The 20,794-nt window shown below is 40.6% G+C and overlaps 1 long non-coding RNA gene across 3 annotated transcripts in view; it reads left to right on the top strand.

Moving 5' to 3' along the window:
* Window positions 1-20,794, top strand: part of LOC102553663 (uncharacterized) — a 57,919-nt gene that overhangs the window by 1,547 nt on the left and 35,578 nt on the right. The window contains exons 2-5 of one of the 3 annotated variants that reach the window (XR_015627948.1): window positions 5,766-5,906; window positions 6,509-6,725; window positions 7,366-8,029; window positions 16,854-16,992. This is a non-coding gene — a long non-coding RNA (uncharacterized LOC102553663). Of the gene's footprint in view, window positions 1-5,765; window positions 5,907-6,508; window positions 6,726-7,365; window positions 8,030-16,853; window positions 16,993-20,794 lie in introns of those variants that run through there. The other 2 variants (XR_015627950.1, XR_015627949.1) reach the window with 2 other exon arrangements.

Raw genomic sequence — 20,794 nt, 5'->3', positions numbered from 1 at the left:
GTCTGTGGAAGCAATCGATTTTGTGTAGAATCAACATATTTCACAGGCTCACCTTTCCTGTGGGCTCTATCAGTCCCATCTTTCAAGAACTTGTTGAGTTTTTTTTAAACTTATTTATTTTTATGTTTGTGTGTGTTTTGCCTGCATGTATGTCTGTGCAGCACATAAATGCCTGGTGTGTGTGGGACACCAGAATTGGTTATCAGATCCCCTTGGGATTAGAGTTAGAGATAGTTGTGAGCTGCCATGCAGATACTTGGAATCATTTTCTCTGGAAGATTAGCCAGTGCTGTTAACCACTGAGCTATCTTTCCAGCCTCCACTTACTGAGTGCTTTGTCCCCTGACATGGGACTTGATAGAACATTTCACTGGAGTGAACATTCCATTTGTGTGGGAGTGTGACAGAGCTCACATAACTATGGGACCTACTAGTTCTACAGAAACTTCTGATCTGATAGAGAAAGAAAAGAGACTCTTGAAAGCATAACTGAGGTGCCCTATTAGAGCTGATACTTTGAAAAGAAAGGGTACCATCCTCCAGAATAGAGCATATGTCCTAAGTCAATAGTCAGATGGCACAGGGTCCCCAACAGGGAGGGTCTTAGTCAGGGTTTCTATTCCTACACAAAACATCGTGACCAAGAAGCAGGTTGGGGAGGAAAGGGTTTATTCAGCTTACACTTCCACATTGCTGTTCATCACCAAAGTCAGGACTGGAACTCAGGCAGGTCAGGAAGCAGGAACTGAGGCAGAGGCCATGGAGGAATATTACTTACTGGCTTGCTTCCCCTGGCTTGCTCAGCTTGCTTTCTTATAGAACCCAAGACAACCAGCCCAGGGAAGGCCCCACACACAATGGATTAGGTCCTCCTACCTTGATCACTAATTGAGAAAATGCCTTATAGCTGGGTCTCATGGAGGCATTTCCTCAAGGGAGGCTCCTTTCTTTTTGATAACTTGAGCTTGTGTCAAGTTGACACACAAAAACAGTCAGTACAGGGAAGGTGTTTGAATCCTGGAAGGTGAGGGCACAGGTAGGAATGGGTTGACTTACTACTAATGGCCCACTTAAAGAGTTTTTACTTCCTTCTCTGCAACTCTAAATCTACTAGTTCAAGATACTCTCACCAGGGAACACTGAACCATCAAACTTCAAGCTGTGGTACCAGTTAGTTTCTTTGAAGTATGCGTAACAATCGAATGGTGAGAAAGAATGCGCCATCAGTTGGCATAGTCAATTGACAATCAGAAGATGGAGTGATGAGGCAGGAGAGACCATCCCTGCATATCAAGTCAGGTAGCTCTGCTTTGATGATTCTGAGGGAAAAAGCCAGGCGCCACACAATGGCTTAAGCAGTACAGGATCTGTGAGAAGTTAGCTCTGTCAAGAGTGGAGAAATTTCCTTCAGCAGAGTTGCAAACTGAGGCCATCAAGAATAAGTAGTTGCAGAGAATATGGCGCCCATCAGATGCTGTTAAGATAACCGGCTGTTTTATCTTGCCCTGAGTTATCCTGGTTTAACCACTGAAAATCTCACATCCTGGGTGAAGCAAGGCAGCTGAGCTGTGCACCCTTGCTGTAGTTCTGGGTCTGAAATGTGCCCCACTCACCAGTCACTTGAAAAGTTCTTCAGAAAGAGAAACTATCAGTTTTCTGAAGGAGCGTTGTTTCAAAATGGGGTGACTCACTCGAATGAAGCAGATAACACTGAGGTGGGCAGAGGGGACTTCAGTGGAATCCACAGCAGCCTAGACCCCTGTCTCTGGATGAAGGACTTGCCCCTTCGGCAGGTTTCCTGCTCCTGGTTTCCAGCTGAGTTGTTCCCTAGGAGCTGCCTTCGGCTAAGAGAAGATGATTTGCCTGAGGTCATAGACCAGATGAGGCTGCTCTAGTTTCTGGCCAATGGAGGAGAGGAAAGTCTGACTAGTTTCCTCAAGCCACTCCTTCTGAAAGGCCATTCTTCTAGGACTCACCATGGGGTTGGCTAAAGCCTCCCCCAAAATGTATTTCAATTCCACTTTCTATGTCTGATTCTTTTCACTCCTTATAGTAATTCCCCAAATACACCGCATAGTGTGCATACAAGACCATTCCTTTGCAGCATCTCTGGTTCTGAGTTCCTCTTGGCTCCTCTGGTTGGAGTCTTTGGAATGGGTCCTGAGTTCAACACTCCCATTGCTTGTGGTTGTTAGTGCTTCTCCATCCCTTCTCATCCTAATTCACCTTCTAATTTTCCTACGCAAAACGTTTTCATGTTTCCATTCTCTGCCTGTGCAATGCATGAATATGTGTGTATATAAATATTTGAGTTATAAACCCAGTTCCCATAACTGAAAAAAAAAAAAACCCCAAACAGTAATGATTCCATTCCATACACAACGAGCATGATTTATCATGTTTGCATTCTGTTTCCAGGCACATTTTGAGTACTTTATAGTACTAATTCTGTTTTGAGTGTTATTGAGAAGTCATGGCTTTTCATATATAAGGAAATATTTCAATCAATCGTGAAGTATGCCAGCAAGCCATTCTCAAATGACCATATTTTTATCAGCTGTGGGAATCTTCATACAGCCTCCCTTCACTCTTAAAGCTGGCCCTCTGTCTTTTAAAAGGATCCTTACTTGACCTGAAGTGTCTTTCCCAGAAAGAGTAGAAACTTCTAGTCTTCAGGGATCTCGGTTCTTCTTGCAGAACAAGATTTAAGTGCCAGGATAGCATCTCAGTCAGTTATTGGTGAGATGTAGGTATTGCTGCAGCTGGACCACATTTAGAAACGACAGAGTTGGGGGTGATAAAGCTCTGATCTTAGTCCAATATTTCCAATTAGACATTTTGCATTGGACTTTAGTCTTGGCTCCACTGGCCTCCTACACATGCACCACAGTGTGGTCTTACATTCTTTTATGCTGACTGTCTGAGGTAGGGATCATGATTCTATTTAAAGTGATCAAACCGAAGACTCACGGATTGGTAGTCTTGCATGAAAGCCCAGAGAAGCAAATGTTTGCTGCACAGAACCGAATGCTAGTTTCAGTGTCTGAAGGTCCCATTGGTCCCATTGGTTGCTAGCACACTCCAGTAGCAGGTGTTGGGATTCATGTCACGTGACACTGAGTCATTTTTTGAAATGTACTGGATGGATGTTAGAATACATTTAACCTCTTTCTTTCACGTAGTCCTCCTTACTGGATGTCAGAAATATCAAACCTAAATTCAGCTTCCTTCTTACTTCTTAAGCTGGTGTTTGTCCCTGCCTTATAAACTCTTAGGGTATAAGAAGGCCATTGTATATGTTGCAGAAATAGCTGTCTTGACAGTTGGGTATGGGAAGGTTAAATCCTCCCCCAACCCCCAAACCTTCCTTCTCATTGGTTGGGATAGTGTTTGAGTGGTGAAAAACAATACTTGACTTTCCCTGATTTACAGGTTTAAAAGCTGGGGTTTGCTAATGCTGTTAACCCGAGCTGCTGAATCTGTTACAATGTCCTGTGCGACCTGAATCTCTAATCCAGGTGACATTTCTAAAAATGGTCAGTAACATCTAGAAATCCAAATGTTTTGAAGGGTCATATCTTTTATTGAGAGACTCAGCTCTTAGCAACTTCCTTTTTGAAAGGACTGAGTTTTTACCATGAGGGATGGAGTCATGGAAGCCAATTTTAGACTCGACCCCTTTTGCAATAGTTCACTGACCTATGATGGATGGGTTAACATATTTGTTTCCCCAATAGAATGTAAATTAAGACTATAACCCATTCAGTGAGGCTGGTCTTCTAAAAGAACAGAATAGAGTCTTGGGGTGTGACAAGTCACCTTCTACTCAATTGTGCCAAGGCTGGCCTGCATGGGTGCGGAAAGAAGAGCTTTCTGTCCTTCTTTGCTTCTGCTCTTCCCTGGGCCCACCTTTCTTTCACCTCCAGAGATGCCTCCTAGCTTTAAACAAATGAGCTCCTATCTGTTACTCAGAAGCAGAGACTTAACTAAAAATACAGCTTCATTTCCCTGAGCATTCCCTATGCCTAAATGTTACTATACAGATTTGCCTCTCTCCTTCCCTCCTTCCTTCCCTTCCCCTTCCCCTTCCCTTTCTCCCACTTCTTTCTGCCCATCTCTGTGATTTTTTTTCCCAAGACTACATTATGATCGGGGTTGGGGGGGCAGTCAGGTTACAGAGAATCCTTGTTTTAACACAAAGCCCTTTTCCTGTCAGGAATCCCATAGCGACAAACCCTCAGCTTTGAAGGAGCAATTAAGCTAAAGGGCATACCTGCCAGAGAGTAGCTCACAACCTGTTGTCTGAAGAAAATCTGCAGAGTCACCACGGTCTCCCAAGGCAGCCTCTGCTTTGTTGAGCACATATGTCTAGTTCCATTTCTGTGAGCGCCACCACCAAGAAAGGAGCAAGTACCCAGAAGATGCAGGAAAGGAGAGGAGGGCACTGTAGCCCTTCACATGCGTTTCTTCAGTCAGCGTCAGGATTCTTTAGTATAGAAGAAGAAAGACTTAATAGTCGCCTCTCCACTTATCAGTCAGGGAGAGTTAAAACACAGCGAGTTTGTTTGAAAAAAAATCATTCAAATTCAATATTCTTGCTTGCTGTGTCAAAAGGAAAACAATGAAAGCCTGAAAATAACCCCACATCTCAGAATGCTTGAGTAAACTGTGAGATGGCCGCACTCTAGAAAAGTGAGCAGTTATTAAAATGAAATGATTCAGAGCAAAGAGATTACATTAAGAACTCTGTCCAGGGCTAAGCCTACTAGCTTGGAATTTACCCATTTCACCCCAATAAGGGCCACTCCTTTCTGTGGATTCTCACCAGATACACCAGAGAGGACTTCATTCTGCAATTAAATCTCTAGGATATGGGTCTGTCCTGCTTCCTGAACTATGGTGGGAGGTGAGATGGGCAGAATTCACAGTGTAGCATTCTAGAAGATTCTTGAACCATCCACCCTGGGACTGGTAAGTGATGCAAAAAGAAACTTCTGTGTTTCTCATTTTAATATATGTCATGTAGAGCCAAATTTATAGCATAATTAGTACCATATATCAGAAAGAAATATATACAATATAGGATTATTAAAATATATCTGTGATTCATGGGGACATTATGCTCCTCCCAATAGCCACAAACTATGTAACAAAACCCCCAGTGTCAGGTGTCAGGAACTTCCCTTAAAGTTGTTGGTTAGGGGAATCCAAGAGATTCCCAAAACAATACAGGCTACTTCTGGTGCCCTTGAGTGCTTCCCAGACTTGAAGGTAAGACTCTCCTGTTAAAGACACCACACACTTCAGAGGCACTACTTGGAGGATGTGAGCAAGGTCTGACCTAGAAGCCTCCCAGCTGAGGATTAGCTCTCATGCTGTGGGAAGATGCTATGCAAAGTGCCATGGGAGAATGGCAACCAGTAGTTCCCCCTGGCCATAAAGCCTGGGAGCCCTGACTGACCCAGCAAGATATTCCTGATGGTGCAGTACTGGCACTAGTACCCTAGGTATAATCAACAGCTGTCTAGTAGGACTTAAGACCTGATCAATAGGAGGGAATTCATGGCTCATACTGTAAAACCAGCCAAATCTCTGTGGATAGAAAGGCCATAGACCTTGGAATAGAACCTACTACTGCCATTTTCTCAAACTAATGTAATTTATAACTATATTCTAAATAACTACCATTATACCCACAGATAAGCATAGCTTTCACCTCTCATCAAAGAAGCTGTTTTCTTTTCTTTTCCTTTTTTTTTAAGCAGATGGGGGACACCACAGAAATCTACAACCTGTGAGAATGCAGAGAATGAGTGACCATGGAATGCCAGGTTCAACAGATGCATCTGCAACCTACCTTATACCCAAGACTCAGGGATCATCACGGAAGAGGAAGTGGAAAGATTGTAAGAGTCAGAAGACTAGGATGCCTGCCCATAAGACAGTGCCTTCTAGACATGATGGGGAAACTGCACCAAGGAATCTCAACATTATGGTTGCCTAACAAGACCTGCATACTGATCACACCAGTTGATATGGCAATGGGGGAAGAATGAGTGTTGTCCAGGGACAAGCCACTTAACAGATTATCCCATCCCAAGTAGTCAGTCCTAAACATGCACAGAAGAGCAACACCAAATGAACACAGTAGGGGTGTGTGTGTGTGTGTGTGTGTGTGTGTGTGTGTGTGTGAATAATAATTATAGAAGGGGTCATGAACATGAAAGGGAATAGTGACAGAAACATGGGAAGAGTTGGAGGAGATGGAGGGTGGAAATGGTGTATAAACAATGCTCATATATGAAGTTCACTAAATTAGATATTTAAATAACACCTGTGATAGAATCTACCTTTAGATACACACATTTAAATAATTTTAAGGTACATAGGGAAATATGTGGCCAAGCTTCTAACTTTAATCTCCCAAGGAGTGGGATGAGGAAGTTTTCATGTTTTTCTTTAACATTATTTATTGCAATTCTAGCAATAACATTTCCTTGATTTACAGAAAACCAACCAAGCAACCAACCAACCAAGCAACCACTTCTGATGCCCTTGATGCAGGTGCAGTTGTTTAAACAGTGACTGTGGTCAAAGGCTTTGGGTTCAAGTTCAAGAATAGAAACATCTCCCATTGCATCTGCCTGAGATTCAGGCCTGCAAGGTCATTATCTTAAAACTTGCTTCCAGTTAGAGAGATCATATTGGGTCCTCCTTGTGGTTGGGTAAGTGCTCCTGAGGAAGATTGTTTATTTTGTATGAAAAGAGGAGGGGATATTGTATTTTCCACAGCACTCTGCATTTGCTTTTATCATGGAACAATAGTGGGAAGAGATGGTTAGATTAAGTGAGGTCAGTCATTTAGATATGGGAGGTCTTGTTCTAAGGGTCTCCTGAACTGACCATTAGGCAGTGGTGGGGCATAGGGTGAGGGGTGGTAGGTGTCCCTGAAAGTCTACTAAAGTGTCACCTACAAGTGCAGAGAAGTCTACATATTGAATGACAGATGCCCAAATGAAAGTGCAAGTTTGGAAACGCCAGGCTTCTACAAAGTCAAATCACAGTAACAGAAGCTTGCAAATGCCTTTTCTGAAATGTTTGGAGGATATCAGCATCAGCATATCTATATATACATATCTATATCTGTATCTATCTATTATATATCTATTATATATATATCGCTATATCATCATTATCTAACTATCTACCTATCAATCATCATCATTATCATCACCACTATTATTGTTATCTATGCATAACTCCATTCTATTTCTTCATTTTTAACAGAAAAAATAAGTGACAGTAGTTAAAACTATGTTATTTATTAAGAATTGAAGCTAACTGATTTTTCTTTACCTTACTTAGGAAATGGAAACTGACAGCTTCTTTTGGCTTTTTCTTCCTGCATAAGGTGAAAAAAAAAACTGCAGGAGAAGCAGAGAGTATGACAGAAACACATTTAAAGAGACATCTTTTCCAGGCCCATACTCAAACCACTAACAAATTGGTAAATGCATTTGAAATGTCACTCTAAGCTGACACAGGTAATGGTGGTCTGGCATTGACGAAAGACCATGGACTTGGGGATTAGATATATCTGTGTTTAGATCTCTAATATGCCCATTAGATTAGTGTAACAGGATAAGAACACAATCCCCCTTCAGTGTTGCCTTTGGCTAGGGTCTCAAGACTAACTTCTAATAGTAAGGGGAGACTAGGTCTACCATGCAGGACATTTAAATGGAGTGCTCACAGTCAATTTGGGGTCCTCATTCTCCGACCACTGAAATAATGAAAGGAGTGAATAGAATCAGAGAAGGTTTTGTATGGCAGGTTGGAAGACTTTTCTTTCCTCTCAAGTCTAGAAGAAGGTCTTTAATGGAGCTACAAGTGAGCTTGACACATGCCCCAGTAGACAAAAGTCTGAGTCATATCTAAAGAGTAGGAAGGAAGAAAGCTAGGACTACTTTCACTTTTGTCGGGAAGCTTGGGAAGATGTCACAACAAAGGAAGGACTCTCACAACCGAGGTAAGAGACAAATTTCTTTTTGATGAATAGTTGTGTGTGAGGAAACTGATGTAAAGTTATCTAAACTCTAGCTGTGATGGTTCAAACGAAAATGGTCCTCATAGACTCATATATGAATACTTAGCCCCAAGTTGGAGGCACTGTTTGGGGAGGATTAAGAAGTATAGCTTTGACTAGCCCCCAGTCCTCTGGGGTACCCTAAGGTCCCCTGAGCCACCTGCTATCCCTGGCAGATCTCCATTGTCATGTCAACTCTCAGCCCACCATCATTAGTCCTGCTGATTCTGAACTATACAGCCCAAGGATACCCAAAAAAGGCCAGCCACACCAGGATCATGAGGTTAGGGCCCTCCTAATACCTACTACAACAGGAACATCCAGGGACTAAAGCCATCTGATGGCTAAAGGTCCTTGAAAGAACATAATCAACAAAATTCAGGGCATTATAGTACCCTCAGAGTACAGCTATCCCACTACATCAAGCCCTGGTTATCTTAACACAACTGAAGCACAAGAAAATGACCTTAAATCCAACTTATAAAGATGATAGAGAGCTTTAAAAAGGATTTGATGAATAATTCCCTTAAAGAAATATGATCAAACAGGTAGAGACCTTTAAAGAGGAAACAAATTCCTTAAAGAAATATAAGAAAATACATTCAAACAGATGAAGGAAATAAATAAAACTGTCCAAGACCTGATAAAAGAATTAGAAGGAGTAAAGTAAATGTAACCTGGGGGGATCCTAGAGATGGAAAACCTAGGAAAGAGAACAGGAACAACAGATGCAAGCATCACCAACAGAATACAAGAGATGAAAGAATCTGAGATATAGAAGATACAATAGAAAAAAACCCCTGATAAACCAAGTCAAAGGAAATGTTAAATCTAAAAAGTTCTTGACACAAAACACCCAGGAAATCTGGGATACCATGAGAAGACCTAACCTAAGGATAATAGAAATAGAAGGTGAAGAGACGCAGATCCAAAGACCAGAAAATACTTTCAACAATATAATAGAAGAAAACTTTCCCAACCTAAAGAAAGAGATGCCTATAAATATACAAGAAGCTTATAGAACACCAATTAGCCTAGACCAGAAAAGAAAGCCCTCCCACCACATGATAATAAGAACACAAAATCTACAGAACAAAGAAAGAATATTAAAAGCAGCAAGGGAAAAAAGGTGAGGTAACACAAAGGCAGAACTATCAGAATCATACCTGACTTCTCAACAGAGACTGTTAAAACTAGAAGGGCAAGAACAGATACCTTGCAACCTCCAAAAAAAAAAAATCACAGATGCCAACTAGACTACTATAGCCAGCAAAACTCTCAATCGCCATATTTCAAGACAAACCAAAATTTAAATAAAATCTATCCTCAAATCCTGCCCTACAGAAACTATTACAAGGAAAATTCCAACCCAAGGAGGATAACTATATCCAAGAACACACAGGAAATAAGTAATTCCATACCAGCAAAACCAAGGGAAGTGTGCGCACACGCACGCATGCATGCACACACAAACACCACCAACATCTGTTGTGGTAAAAATTAAAAATTAATTTTCTATCAGTTCCTGCCAGATCTGCTCACTCTGGCTGCTACTCTACCACATGGTCTGCAAGCTGCCCTCTCCTGGCTGTCTCTCTTTTAGCCTCTCTCTCTGTACAGTCCCCTAGGCTGTAGTTACCATGCCTGGCATGCGCACGCACAAACACACACACATACAGACACACAGACACACACACAGACACACGCACGCACGCACGCACGCACGCACGCATGCACACACACTTCATTCTGTGGGCCCTGTGCATTCTTGGGGCAACAGAACCAGATCCCCATGTTTCAACTGACTCTCAGCCTTTTCTTTCACACACTGTCCTCTTTAGTCTGGTAAAATCAAAGTTCCAGAGACTTGTAATTTAGCAATCAGATTTACATGTTAAATTCTCAATCCACAATTCATCCACACAATAAATTCACTGCCAATTGATAATGATATAAACAGCCCACCTAGACAAGATAAAATGGATCTAGTTCACCTGAATCTGAACCATCCTCCTCCACAGACACCATCTTGATCTCCCTACTTCTTCCTCTCTCCTGCCTTACAAAAATTTGTCCTTGCCCCACTCTCTACTGTCCAATCATGTTTCACCTTTATATCAACCTACAAACATCAAAATAACAGGAAGTTCCAATCACTAGTCATTAATATCTCTCAACGTCTATGGACTCAATCCCCCAGACACAGGCTAACAGAATGGATGTGAAAACAAGATCCATCATTCTGCTGCATACAAGAAACCCACCTCAGCAATAAAGATAGACATCACCTCAGATTAAAAAAACTGGAAAAAAGTTTTCCAAGCAAATGAACCCAAGAAGCAAGCTAGAGTAACCATTTTAATCTAATAAAATAAAATTTCAACTAAAAGTAATCAAAAGGGACAAGGATACTCATCAAAAAAATTTACCAAGATGATATCATAATTCTGAACATCTATGCCCCAAACACAAGGGTACCCCCATTTGTAAATGAAACATTGCTAAAGCTTAAATTGCACATCAAAGTCCACATATTAATGGTAGAAGACTTCAACAAAAACTAAACAGAGAAATAACAAAACTAACAGGCCTTATGAACAAAATGAACCTAACACCTGCACAGAACATCTCACCCAAGTACAAAAGAAAATGCCTTCTTCTCAGCACCTCATGGATCCTTCTTTAAAATTGACCATACACTCACAAAACAAGCCTCACCAGATTCAAGAAAATTGAAATAATGCCTTGTATTTTATCAGATCACCATGGATTAAAGCTAGACGTCAACAACAACAGAAACACTGCAAAGCTTGTGCACTCATGGAAATTGAGCAACTCTCTACTCAATGAAAGCAGTGCTGAGAGGAAAGTTCATAGCACTAAGTGCCTTCATAAAGAAATTAATAAGTTCCCATACCAGCAATTTAAAAGTACACTTGAAAGTTCTAGAACAAAAAGAGAGAAGCAAACACACTGAAGAAGAGTAGAAGGCAGGACATAATTAAAATCAGGGCTGAAATCAATCAATTAAAAACAAAGAAAACAATACAAAGAATCAAGGCAATCAAGAACTGTTCTTTGAGAAAATTAAGATTGGAAAAACCCTTAGCCAAACTAACTAAAAGACAGACAGTATCCAAATAAATAAAATCAGAAAAGAAAAAGGAGACATAACAACAGAAAAATGAGGAAATTCAAACAATTAGTAGGTCTAACTTCCAAAGCCTGTACTCCACAAAATTGGAAAATCTTAATAAAATGTATAATTTTTTTGGACAGATACCAATTACCAAAGTTAAATCAAGATCAGATAAACTATTTAAAAAGTCCTATAATCCCTAAGGAAATAGAAGCAGTCATTAAAAGTCCCCCCCACCAAAAAAGCCCAGAGACAGATGGTTTTAGTGCAGAATTCTACCACAACCTCAAAGAAAAGCTAAAACCAAAATTCCTCAAACTATTCTACAAAATAAAAACAGAAGGAACACTGCCAAGTTTATTCTATGAACCCACAGTCACCCTGATATCCAAACTACACAAACACTCAACAAAGAGAATTTCAGACCAATTTTTCTTATCAACATTGATGCAAAAATAGTCAATAAAATACTTGCAAACTGAATCCAGGAACACATCAAAAACATCTTCCAGCATGATCAAGTAGGCTTGACCCCAGGGAGGCAGGGATGATTCAATATATGAAACTCCATCAACAAAACCCACCATACAAACAAATAGAAGGAAAAAAATCACACGATCATCTCATTAGATGCTGAAAAAGACTTTGACAAAAATCCAACATCCCTTCATATAAAAGTCTTGGAGAGATCAGGGGTATAAGGCATATACCTAAACACAGTAAAGGCAACATACAGCAAGCCAATAGCCAACATCAAGTTAAATGGAGAGAAACTTAGAGCAATTCCATTAAATCGGGGACAAGCCTGCCCACTCTCTATCTATTTAATATAGTTCTTGAAGTTCTAGCTAGAGCCATAAGACAAAAAAGGAGATCAAGGGGATACGAATTGGAAGAAGTATTGCTATTTGTGGATGATATGTTAGTATGTATAAGCAACTCCCGAAATTTTACCAGAGAACTCCTACAGTTGATAAACACCTTCAGCAAAGTGGATGGATAAAAAATTAACTAAAAAAAAAACCCCAAGTATTCATCTTTATACAAATGACATATGGGTTGAAAAAGAAATTAGGGAAACAATATCCTTTATAATAGTCACAAATGATATAAAATATCTTGGTGTATAACTCTAACCAAGCAAGTGAAAGACCTATATGACAAGACCTTCAAGTCGCTGAAGAAAGAAATTGAAGAAGATATCAGAAGATGGAAAGACCTCCCATGCTAATGGATCAGTAGGATTAACATAGTGAAAAAGGCCATCTTATCAGAAGCAATTTACAGATTCAATGCAATTTCCATCAAAATTCCAACAAATTCTTTATAGACATTGACAGAGAAATTCTCAACTTCATATGGAAAAAAACCCCAAAATCCAAAACCCCCATGATAGCTAAAACAATCCTGAACAATAAAACAAAACAAAACAAAAAAAGACAAAAAAAACCCCACACAAGCAAAAAAACAAATAAACAAACAGAAAACAGAAAAAAAACCAAACAAACTTCTGGAGGAATCACCGTCCCTGACTGCAAGCTGCACTACAGAGCAACAGTAATAAAAACTGCATGGTATTGGTATAGGGACCTACAGATTGATCAATGGAATTGAATTGACAACCCTGAAATAAACACACCCTATGGACAGTTGACTTCTTTTCTTCTTCTTCTTCTTCTTCTTCTTCTTCTTCTTCTTCTTCTTCTTCTTCTTCTTCTTCTTCTTCTTCTTCTTCTTCTTCTTCTTCTTCTTCTCCTCCTCCTCCTCCTCCTCCTCCTCCTCCTCCTCCTCCTCTTCCTCCTCCTCCTCCTCCTTCTTCTTCTTCTTCCTCTTCTTCTTCTTCTTTTACAAAAAAAGGCAAGCCCATACAATTAAAAAAGAAAGCATCTTTAAAAATCGGTGCTGGTCTAACTGGATGTCTACTTGTAGAAGATTGCAAATAGATTTATATCTATCACCCTGAGTAAAAGTCAAGTCCAAGTGAATCAAAGACTTCAATGTAAAAACCAGATACATTAAATCTATAGAACAGAAAGTGGGGAGTTGGTGCCGGAGACAACTTCTTGGACAGAATGACTCAGGCTCCAAGATCAACAATTGATAAATGGGACCTCATGAAACTGAAAAGCTTCTGTAAGGCAAAGGACACTGTCAATAGGACAAAACAGCAGTCTGCAGATTGGGAAAGGATCTCCATCAACTCTACATGTGACAGAGGGGTAATATCCAAAATTCATAAAGAACTGGAAAAGTCAGACACCAACAACTCAAATAACCCAATTAAAAAATGGGGTACAGAGCTAAACAGATTTCTCAACAGAGTAAGCCAAATGGCCAAGAAACACTGAAATATTCAAAGTCCTTAGTCATCAGGATGACTCTGGTGAGGTTGTGGAGCCAGGGAAACACTCCTCCACTGCTGGTGGGACTGCAAACTTGTAAAAACCAGTTTGGAAATTAATTTGACAGTTTCCCAGAATCCTGGAAAGAGTTTTACCTCAACATCAATTTATACCACTCTTGGGCATATACACAAGAGATGCTCTACCATCCCACAAGGACACTTGCTCAACTATGTTCATAGCAGCTTTATTTGTATTAGACAGAAACTGGAAATAACCTACACGTCCCTCAACTTAAAATGGATAAAAAAGGGCTGGAGAGACAGCTCAGCCATTAAAGGCTCACAGCCAAAAGTATAAGAGTAGATAAAGAAATCGTGGTTCATTTATACAACGGACTACCACACAGTCTTTAAAAAAAAAAGACATCATGAATTATACAGGCAAATGGGTAGAACTTGAGAGTATCACCCAGACTCAATGGGACATGCAATGGGATAGGGTGGCTCCCAAAAATCAATGGAGGTGACCTTAGCTAAGACTTACGGCAGTGGGGATGTGGAACCCGAAGAGGCCATCCCCTGTAGCCAGGCAGGAACCCCAGTGGAGTGATATGGACACCAACTTACCCACAAACATTTCAACCCCAAATTAATCCTGCCTACAAGAAATGCAGTCACAGGGGATGGAGCAGAGACTGAGGAAATGGCCAAGGAATAGCTGGTCCAACTAGAGACCCATCCCATGGGCAAGCACCAATCCCTGGCACTATTAATGATACTCTGTTATGCATGCAGAGAGGAGACTAGCCTGGCTGTCCTCTGAGAAGCTCTATGCAACAGCCGACTCAAACAGAAGCAGAGTCTAACACTGGATGAAGATCGGGGACTCTTGTGGAAGAGTTGGAAGGATTGAAAACCTGGAAAGGAACTCCATAGGAAGACCAACATTCAACAACCTGGACCCTTGAGGGCTCTTATACTGAACCACCAACCAAAGAGCGTGCATGGGCTCGACCTAGCCACCCCTCATATGTAGCAGATGTGCAGCCTTTTTCTTCATGTGGGACCTAGACAACTGTAGTGGGGGCTGTTGCCTGTCTGCAGAATCCATTTCTGTAATGTGTCTTGTCTGGTCTCAGTGGGAGAAGTACCACCTAGCCCTTCAGAGACTTGATGCGCCAGGGTTGGGGAATTCCCAAGGGGTCCAGTCCTCTATTCTCTCAGAGAAGAAGAGGAGGGGGATGGGACTGTGGGAGGGAGGCACCTGGAGGGGGGGGGACAGTGATCAAGATGTAAAGTTAATAATAATTAAAAAAAAAGAAGTGTGGCTTTACGGGAGGAAGTGTGTCATGTGGGGGGTGGGTGGCTGTCTTTGAGGTTTCAATAGATTCATGGGATTTCCCGTGTTCTTTCTCTGCCTCATGGTTGTAGATCAAGATGTGAGCTCTTAGTTTTGTCTTCACTCTGACATCGTGGACTCTATCCATTTGAAACCATAAGCCAAATTAAATGCTTTATTTTATACATTGTCTTGGTCATGGGAAGTATTACAGCAATAGCAAAGTAAGTAAGACACTAACCAAGAATGCCTGGAAAGACAGAGAACTCAGTGGAGAAATGGAGATCTTTACGTAAAATGCTGCAGGGTTTGTGAATGACTCCTGTATATTCTGTATATTCATTTTATTATTTATATAACACTTGAAGTATCTGATATAATGTACATTGTTGTTATATGGTACTGACTAGGGTATAATGATGAGAAAATATCTATACATGTTCAATGGAGAGCAACCAACACAGTCTTAATGTGCTGGTTAGAGTTTTGTCAACTTGACCCAAGTATGGGTCATCAGAAAAGAGGTAAATAACTTCAGTGAAGAAATGTTTCCATCAAATTGGCCTGTAGGCAAATCTGTGGGATATTTTCTTGATTAATGATTGAAGTGAGAAGGCCTAGCCTATTGTTGATGTGGTCACTATAGGAAGGTGGTTTCAGTTTGTATAAGAAAGGCAACATATCAAGCCAGAGAAAGCAAACCAGCTCCCACCTTGAGCTCTTGGATTGAATTTCCTTCAAAATGGACTGTGATTGGGATGTATAAACCATAAGTCCTGTCTTCCCTTCATTGCTTTCTGTCATGGAGTTCTTTATAATAATAGGAATATGGGTAATCTGAAGCACATTAAGACTCCTATACAGTCACACCAGGGGCTGTATAACAGTATTGTCCCAGGATATTTCTGAATGAGGCTGGTTGAATATTCACGTATGGGGCAACCAATGGCTATGAAGAGTTGATGAATATAAGATACCAAAGCTAAAGCAGGGCATTACTGAGGAATATTCAAGAAAAGTTAGAGAGGCAAACAGCCAAACAAATAATTAGATATGTAAAATTCTACATCTTTCCATTTTCTACTTTCAAAACCAACTGCACATAGGCACTGGAGTCTTTTTCCTTTGTCTCTTAAAAAATGGGATAGATTTCTTTCTAAACAGATACACAATCATATAAGATTGTGGTTTATATGATATAGTTTATTTGCTAATTATATACATTAGCAGGATGCCATGTCATGTTTCAACACATGCACACATTATGTATCACGTTAACATCATAATAAACATAGCTATCTCCCCAAACTTGTCTTTTCTTATGGTAAAATCTTTCAAAAGCCCCTGGTCTAGGTTTTTAAGATGATGTGTGGCACATAACTGTTCTCCACAGTCACTTGCACTGGCACCAGAACTTTCCATTCCTACCTAACAGTAGCTTCGTGCCCACTGATTAGCCTTCACATACTTCCCTTGACCCGTGGCTCCAGTCTCTGACAGTAGCCATTCTACTCTCTGCTTATCTGAGGTTGACTTTTTACCTATTACACAAGTGACTGAGGTCATGCAGAGCCTGTCTTTTGTGTCTGGATTATTTTTATTTAATATAACTATCTCCAGTACCATCCATGGTGTTACACATGACGATATTTTATCTTTTTTAAAAAAGTAGATGAATTGTGTTCCACTGAGCGCACATACAACATTTTTCCTTTATTTGTTCATCAGCTGATGGACACCTAGTGTTATCCCTTGATGAAATGCTCCCTGTAGGCTCATGTGTTTGAACACTAGGTCCCAAGCCAGTGGTATTGCTAGGGGAGGTTATAGGATCTTTATGAAGAGGGAGTGGGGATCACTGGAGAAAGTGAGTCTCCGGAGGTGGGGTGTATGGGTTATAACCCTATTCTAGTTCCTATGCTGAGTCTTTTCTGCTTTCTATCAGGCGCCTACATGTGAGTCACAAACCCAGAAATCATGTGTCTGCCTCTATGCTACTACACCTAGCCTAGCTTGAATCCAGCAGCAAAAAGAAATCCTTCCTTATACCGCTTTCTGCCATATGTGCTGTCATAATAAGAAAAGTAAGTAATGTAGGGTGTTTCCATGTCTTAGCTGTTATGAAGAGAGCTATGGTAAACATAAAGCAGTGTGAGTCTGTGTGTGTGTGTGTGTGTGTGTGTGTGTGTGTCCTCACAATGAACAAGGGGTTAAGATATCAGCATCATGTGCTTAAGACCTGTAAGAACTGCTTTGTGGGATGATGATCTGTTTCCAGCAGCTGAGAAGGTGCAGGGTGAGAAGTAAAGAGGATGCTCTTCCAGGTCAGGCCGCCAGAGGCCAAATGATAACTACTTGTCCCTTGTAGGCTCACTTTAATAAGGGTTCTCAAACCTACTTTACTCGTTTCTCATATGCTTTGACTGCCCTTCTAGTCCACCATCCAAAGGTAGGGGAGAAAAGATGGTAAGGACAAGGGGATGTGGATATGTTTAGAAATAGTTCTTTGGGGGGTGATTCCAGTCTCCATTTGTCAGAATACCAGCAGTTCAGTTGTGTCAGGGACCAGCAGTTGAGTGGAGATTAGAGGCCAATGAAGAGTTGCATTGCAAATGCACTGTCACCATCCACTGAGTCCTAGTTATGCTCTCTCCAAACATTGTGTGTCCTTTCATGGGTATTGCCTCAGCAAAACATGTGAGTCTGCATCACATGACACATCCAGAAACTTCTACTTTAGGTCCTTCTTTGGTTAATGTGAGGTCTTGAGCTTGGGTTTTGATCACTGGATGTAGCCTGAAGTACCATTAGCCACAGTCATAGCTTTTAAACCTCCTGTATGGCTCTCTATAGTCTTTCTCTGCCACTGCGACATTTAAACATCATTTTTTTAAGGGGAAGTAGCTTCAAGGAGGAAGTCTTCCTGACCTGTGCATGACCTGAACTTGACTCTCCAGGAGTATGTTCATCCACAGCACCATTAGATTAAATTGTTGCTAAAGCAGCATCCCTGAAAACTGAAAGCCAGGAGCAGGAACATGAAGCAGTTTCTACAGGCAGGGTTAGAGGTGGAGTCAATATTTGTTTTAAATCAATGCCTATTGGTGGGAAAGGCAATAGGGAAAGAGAGAAAAAACAGTTCCGAATAACTGTACTTTGCAGTTGCATTAAAAAAGTATAAAAAGAAGAAAAACCATATTTATTGAGATGTACAAGTCATGGAATATTCACAAACCATAGTGTGTCTCCAGCTTCACTCTGGAGAAGGTGTGAATTACAGATGCTCTCACTGAAGGACGAAGCATCCCGAGTCTGCACAAGAACCTCCGCTGGCATCTGCAACTCCTCTTCAGGTCCCATGTTATCATAACCCTAAACTCGCAACTTGCCTACTTTCCCACTTTCCCATACCAGGTGGAGACACAGTATGACAGGCAGGAAGTGAACAAAGCCTATTATGCTTCGATCTACTTCATTTTCCTTGCATAAACGCTATACAGATTATATGCCAATGAAAAATCCATGAAATTAGCGACATATATTAGTTACCACAGAGGACATCTTATCGCTTTAAAGAAAGGTTTTGGTGCTGGGCTCCAACGTCAGCTCAGGGCTTACTGTGCACTCAACAGTTTCTACCACTGAGCTAAAGTCTGAGCTGATCTTATCTTTTGTGGTGGAGACTTTGCAAGGTGAATCATACAGTACAACCCAACCTAATAATAAGATGATACTGGAAAGTCCCAGAAACAGCAGCTGAAGGAGAATCAGAATAAATGGATAATGTCTATCATAATGGAAAATTAAAACTGAATTTGCAGTCTATTGAAATGCAACGACAAGAATAATAATCTATCTGAGAAACAACAATTACCTCGGAAGCCATTGTCGTAGAAAAACCCATAGTCTTAAATATCTTCAGCAGTACAGGAGGGAGACTACAAAAACATCGTCTATCTTAAAAATAGCAGTAACATTGAGTGACGGAAAATAAACAGGAAGTAAGAATCACCATATTTCATCAATTTAGAAGCCTGCTTGACGTTTTACGTTGACATCTCTGCAATTGGGATGTGTCCTCAATTTTTGTTGGTCATGTAACTGTGTGGCCTCGTTGTTATCGCTCACGCATGTTCTTCTGGTGACACAATTGCAATCCCTCAGCGCGTCAGTCAAAGAGCCATTTGAGCAGTGTCCGGGCAGCACTGAGTGCTGGCTGAAATCTGAAGTACCCTGAGTGACAGTGTCACTAAGGGATAAGCAGTGTGGAAATTTGCAGAAAGGACAGGAACAATTTGGGAAGCAAACTTGGAACCCATAGTGTGACATTCTTCTAAGAAATACCGCCTTGCCTCAGTAAGGAACAACCCTGTGGCCGGATAGAAATACCAATGGCTAGGTCCACTGTGACTTAAAAGAGCTGGGCTCCCTATGAGAAGAAGACGTTTTAGGAGCACCCAGAGCAGTTTGACATTTTCCTTTCATGGATGTATGAGGGATATAAAACCAAAACTTATGTCTAAGTAAATCTGAAATGATTCTTCCAAGAAATTCCAAGTAAACAAAGTGGTAAGAAGACCTTATGCTGTAGATTATGTGAAAGCGTTCTGTTTTTCGAAGTGGTCCAAAATAATGATGAAATGTGATAAAACAGGCAAATGCTACAGTTAATAAGAGTGAGAAGTGAGAGCAGAATGTCTAAGTAACTATAAAAACTAGTGTCTTGCAAAAGCTGGTAATGGATTTATAAATACTTCAGGAGTCGGGTAAGGGAGTTGAGAGAATACAAAAGATTTGGGATAAGGAAAGAGGTACGGTGGAGGTTAAAAACCATAAAGGAGCATCTCATGCAAGTCATTGGCAAGCTTTTCAAAAATTGAGAATACGGGCTGGCAAGCTTGTGTAGTAAATATTTTAGACATTGTGAACCAAAGGATATTGTGCTGACATTTAAGTACCATTTAAAATGCAAACATTTAAAAATTTATAAATCAGATTTTGCTCAGTAACTATAGAAAATGAGATGTTGAGCCAGGCTTTCCCCAGAGGCCACTGTTTGTTGACTTGATCCAGAAGAAAGCAATAAGCATCTAGAAAGATACAGTTTGCCAAAAATGACCCAATACAAGATGGAGAATTTCAATAGAAAAATTATCGTGGGAGAATTAAAAAAATTTATATGGTCTAAAAGTCCAGAGGCAGATAATTTCACCAGTTAATATTTTTGTCCTCAAAGAAAAATAGCTTCTTGACCTTTTGGCTAAGATTTAGTAGAAGTCATCTTTAAAACAAAAATAATGCATGGAAACTATGAGAGACTATAGAAAAAGATGAAAATCTCTCAAATTCACTTACTCAAGACTGTGTAAGACTGACACCAACACCAGTGTTACCCAGAAAGCAGAAAAGTAGTGACAACATAGAAACCGAAAAGGAAACAGGATGGTGCATCTCACAGTCGGCTTCACTAGATCTGGACTTCCCTAGGAGATGTTGTGGCAGTCTCTGGATGTGTCTGTGGGCATGCGTCCAGAGAGTAAGTTGCAGGGAACACTCGCCATGAATAAGGAGTTTGGGGTAATACAAGGAATAGAGGGACAGCTACCAGAGTTCCAAATATTCTGAAATCAGACACCAAAATAAATTTCTTCTTTGAACTGTTTCTGTCAGGAGTTTAGTCACAGGAATGAGAAAAGCAATTCAGAGGAAAAGTTACCAAAAAAAAAAAAAAAAAAAAACCCAACAAATGAACTGCATAGTGGATGTTGCTGAGCCCAAGAACCTGAGATTATCTTGGTCATGGGCCCTAGGAGAAAACCTACATGACTATTTTGTTAAATGAACATAGCAATAAATGATTCCTAGTGATTTAATTATTGCTATACC

This window comes from Rattus norvegicus, chromosome 8, assembly GCF_021556685.1.
Source record: "Rattus norvegicus strain SHRSP/BbbUtx chromosome 8, alternate assembly SHRSP_T2T, whole genome shotgun sequence".
NCBI lineage: Eukaryota > Metazoa > Chordata > Mammalia > Rodentia > Muridae > Rattus > Rattus norvegicus.
This window is presented reverse-complemented; position numbering and strand designations above follow the sequence as displayed.